We start from the raw sequence: 5,027 nt of genomic DNA, 5'->3' as shown, positions 1-5,027 counted from the left end.
GACTGCACCCTCCAAGGGGAGGAGAACAGGAAAGGGTGCACTTTTCACAAAAAAACAGTGGGAAACACTGAAATTAAGAGATTCGTGGGGTTGGGGCCTTTAGAAGCAGACCCAGCAAAGCACGAAGCAAGATGAAATTGAAGACCTCGGGCTACAGTCGCAGTTTTGTCGCCTTTTAATTCACAATGAAAGGGCGAACATAGGCGTTTCTAATCACAGTCAGCGCTACGTGTTAGTATTATTTACTACTTGTTTTTCTGTGCCTTTTATGCTGTACGTCCTCACCTGGCGCTATCTACTGAATGTGCGGTATGTGCAATATATATAATATACAGATACAAAATGCTTGAAACTGGCATTACTGGTGACCGTTCCTAGCGCATAGACTCGATTCACACCTGTGTCATATGAAGAGCGCGCTCTGCTTCAGGTTGGATTAGCTCCCTTCCGAGCTGTAGCTGAGTGATGTCGACTCCTATGGTGCATCCGTGTTAGCGCCTAGAAATGACTCTCTGGATATACTGCTTTATCTAAGTTTGCTCCATCATGAGATAAGGAAATAAACAAATAGCCCTCGCATGGAATTTGCAGCATGCAAGCACTAGACCACGAATACAGTTCCACTTCATTCGTGGCACTGTGACATACAAATGTGCTAATTAATCCGCACCTTACGTCGGAAAGCCTGCCTCCACCCCCGAGCTAACACGGCACGATCCCGTGACACCCACGTGCTCCTAAAATACAATGTAGCGCCCAGAGACGTCTCGGCATGTGGCGCTGATGTGCTAGTCGAGCCTCTTCATTCAGTAGTTCACTTGTCCAGCATGCGATACTGTCCACATGCCAATGGGCAATATTCTGACCAATCAAAACTCTTCAGTGGCCATACTTCCCGTCCAGCACCTGGAGGCTGTTCAGTATCGCGCTGTACAGATGTCCACATCCAATCATTCATTCGATGCGTCCTTCTCTCATCCCGTCAAAAGGGCGAGGGCATAGATTTTGTACTCGGTCCTTGCGCTTGTCCCACCGTATAATGTAGCGCCCAGTGGTGCTCCCATTAATGTATTCACGCGCCCTGCCAGGAGGACACCACCTACCACGCCTTGCCCTTGCGAAACAGAACGATGTAGCGCCTAGAGGTGATTTCTTGCTATACATTCTTTCTCTTTCTGCATGGCCGTTCTCCACCCGTGTCTGCCTCAGCCCCTCAAACAACATTAGCACGTCACAGCTCTCTGCATGCTAAAGTTATAGCCCTGGGCAGAGTGGCACTTGGACGGGATTCAGTCGGGGGTCTTGTGCCGTGCAAGTCTTCGAATCCCTTCATTTGTTCATTGATTCAGCACTTCGGAGCCAATAAGGATTCGACCCACTCAGCGGCGCTACATACCACCACACCATTCCTCTTGCAAATCATTGTGTTGATGTGTTTTACTTAATGAGTTTTGTTAAGTCAATACACCACGGTAGACATGTTTCTAGACTCCTATCATTTTTCGAACAATTTATCGCCAGAGTTTTCACAGTTTTAGGTGTTGTGCTGTAGAAGTCCTTAATTTTTTCAGTCATTCATTCATTTTTTCAACATCTCCAATACACGTCCTCAGGCATGCGCTGTCCCATCTGCCATTTGGTACAGTGTAGCGCCATGGGACAATTCCGTCCATATAAATGTTCTATATAAGGCGGGTGACTGTTCATTCATTCATTCACTCAATACTTGCTTCACTGGTGCAGCTTGTAAGGCACTAGAATACCACAGCTCAACAAAACGGATTTCGCATTAGGCAGTTAATTCAAGCGGCAGTCCCCTACACCTTTCATGCATTCATTTCATTCCCACCTACCCCCTCCTCCCACCATTATTTTTACGAGCCAGTAACATCTAATCAGAGGCGATGTTGTGCTGCATAATGTAACGCCTAGAGGCAATATTGTCGTGCTACGTTGTAAAACCTTAATTGAACGCCCGCCTCTAACCACACGTCAACAAAGCACGGTCTTGCCAGGACTCTTGAAGTTGTTTCAATGCACAATATGGCGCATGGAAGCGATGGTGTTTGAAGTGCCTTGTTTAATGAATGAGTCGATGATTGTGGAAACGTACATACGTTTCCACCATCATCGACTGAGTCATTAAACTCCTGCTGCCCTTCCAGGCACTATCCCAGCACCGCACCCTCAGCAGGTTCTCTGAAAAAGGGAAAAAACTCAAATATTTCCAATTACAACTTTTTAGCCTTTCTCCCATTTCTGCCCCGCGCGGTCAGCCCTGGCCCCGTCTTCCCAAAGGTTTCCAGCCTCTGACGGGCTACCATCCCCGCCAGGCACGAGGCTGCCTTGAGTGAGCAGTTGCTGGCCCAGCACGCCCTCTTCCCTGGGAGCACTCACCTCTGTAAGGAGGCAGGGCGTGCGTCTCACTGTCTGCCTCTGCAGCCTTTCTTTCTTCTCTGCCTGCCTCTGCTTAGGAGCTGCTGCTGGCTCCTGCCTGCTCGCTGGGGGTTTATATCCCCGCTGCTTCTGGCAATTAGGAGGGGGACGGAAGGAGCCCCTCCTTCCCAGTCACTGCTCCTTCCACCTTCTTTCGTCAGCCACTCACTCACCACGCGAAGAATGCGTAGAGGGGGACTGGCCCATGGAAGAGACGGAGATTTATAGATAGGTCTGACCTGCGACAGGCCAGCAGGGCTGAGGCAACGTCACTGATCGTGAAAAGATAGTCTGGGTGGACTGGCCTTTAGCTTCATCAGGAGATGTATATTTAAATGCGGACTGAGGCTACGTCACTAATCGTGAAAAGATACCCTGGGGTGGACTGGTCTTTAGCTTCATCCGAAGAATCATATTTAAGTAGAGTCTGAGGCAAAATACTAAAAGATACTATGGGGTGGACTGGCCTTTAGCTTCATCTGGAGATGTATATTTAAATGCGGACTGAGGCTACGTCACTAATCGTGAAAATATACCCTGGGGTGGACTGGCCTTTAGCTTCATCGGAAGATGCATATTTAAGTAGAGTCTGAGGCAAAATACTAAAAGATACAATGGGGTGTACTGGCCTTTAGCTTTACCTGGAGATGCATATTTAACTGGGAACTGAGGCAAAAGTCAGTCATCTCTAAAAGCTACTCTGGGGTGGACTGGCCTGTAGTTTTATAGGGAGAAGTACATTTAACTGGGAACTGAGGCAAAGTCACAAGTCGCTAAAAGATACTCTGGGGTGGTCTGGCCTTTAGCTTTATCTGGAGATGTATATTTAACTGGGAACTGAGGCAAAGTCAGTCATCTGTAAAAGATACTTTGGGGTGGTCTGGCCTTTAGCTTTACCTGGAGATGCATATTTAACTGGGAACTGAGGCAAAAGTCAGTCATCTCTAAAAGCTACTCTGGGGTGGACTGGCCTGTAGTTTTATAGGGAGAAGTACATTTAACTGGGAACTGAGGCAAAGTCACAAGTCGCTAAAAGATTCTCTGGGGTGGACTGGCCTATAGTGTGATGTGGAAATGTATATTTAAGTGGGGGCTCTGCAAGGCCGGTACAGTTGAGGCAGGGCTGGTCACGCATTAGCCTAACATACGTTCAGGTGGACTGGCCATTAGCTTCATCAGTAGATGCATATTTAAGTGCGGACTGAGGCAAACCACTAAAAGATACTCTGGGGTGGTCTGGCCTTAGCTTTATCTGGAGATGTACATTTAAGTGCGTACTGAGGCAATGTCACTAATCGTGAAAAGATACTTTGGGGTGGTCTGGCTTTTAGCTTTACCTGGAGATGCATATTTAACTGGGAACTGAGGCAAAAGTCATTCAGCTGTAAAAGATACTCTGGGGTGGACTGGCCTGTAGTTTTATATGGAGAAGTAAATTTAACTGGGGACTGAGGCAAAGTCACTAGTCGCTAAAAGATACTCTGGGGTGGACTGGCCTATAGTGTGATGTGGAAATGTATATTTAAGTGGGGGCTCTGCAAGGCCGGTACAGTTGAGGCAGGGCTGGTCACGCATTAGCCTAACATACGATCAGGTGGACTGGCCTATAGGGAGTGCTTGAGGTTTGTGTTTCAATGGGGCACCTGGAAGGCCAGCGGTTCTCAAGGACAGCTCCCCACTTTTCACCTATAAAAACCGGGGTGGACTGGCCTGCATCATAGTCTAGAAATGTATCTGTGAGTGGGGTCATAATAGGCCGGTGGGATAGACTTAGACCCAATGACTTCTCCCTCAAAAGAAGCTGAGGTGGGCTGGCCTATCGCTAGGTGCCTCGTGCTGGTATCTCCGACAGGCTGGCAGGGCTGAGGAAGAGTCCTTGACTCATTACTCGAAAATAAGATGGTTGGACTGGTCTGTAGGCAGTTGTGTATAGTCATCTTTGGGTAGAAGACTCCGGAAGGATGGTAAGGCTGATCCAGAGAAACTCCCATATCGCCCAGAGAGGAGAAACGGGACCGGACTGTAGTGAGGGCTTGAAGTTCATGTTTAAGAGTGGTGTATGAAAGTTAGTTGGAGCAAAGGCAGAAGTACCCACTCATAACACAAACTAAGAACAGAGGCGGACTGGCCTATTGCTGAGTCTGGAAACGTATCTTTAACTGAGGGCCAGTAAGGCTGGCAGTGGCCTTCGCAGACCCTCTCACTCGTCACTTCAAGCGAGATGAGGCGGACTGGCCGTATGGGAGGCCCTGAGATTTATAGCCAAACCAGGCCCCTTAAACTGAACCCACCAAGAGTAGGGTCATTCCCGTGTACCTGGCGCCACCCTGAGCCCTTCGGGCCTTCAGAAACACCGGCCTGCAAATGTACCTATAAGCCAGCCCACCTCCCGACCCTTGCCCCCGCTGGAACGCCCTTGGCAGAGGTGAAGGGGTGTCTGCCTCTTCTTCCACATGGTTCCTGTCAGTGCTTTGAGTGGCCAAGAAGCAACTATAATTCCTTTAGAAGAGGGCGGCCTGTGGAATTAAAGATGTCCTAAAACTCTTGAACCAGAATCCTGTGCATCAGGCACAGCATGCCAGAACCAGTGG

The 5,027-nt window shown here is 48.6% G+C and overlaps 1 protein-coding gene across 1 annotated transcript in view; it reads right to left on the bottom strand.

Annotated features, from left to right (window-relative positions):
* PYY (peptide YY) overlaps positions 1-2,533 on the bottom strand; it is a 69,839-nt gene extending 67,306 nt beyond the window's left edge. Inside the window, exon 1 of the mRNA XM_086920473.1 lies at positions 2,398-2,533. The gene's annotated coding sequence lies outside the window, so the exon portion shown is untranslated. The remainder of the gene's footprint in view (positions 1-2,397) is intronic.
* Positions 2,534-5,027: the final 2,494 nt, after the last annotated feature.

The sequence above is a fragment of the Lissotriton vulgaris genome, chromosome 5 (genome assembly GCF_964263255.1).
Source record: "Lissotriton vulgaris chromosome 5, aLisVul1.2, whole genome shotgun sequence".
Taxonomy (NCBI): domain Eukaryota; kingdom Metazoa; phylum Chordata; class Amphibia; order Caudata; family Salamandridae; genus Lissotriton; species Lissotriton vulgaris.
Note: the sequence above shows the minus strand (reverse complement) of the source record. Positions and strands in the feature narration are given on the sequence as shown.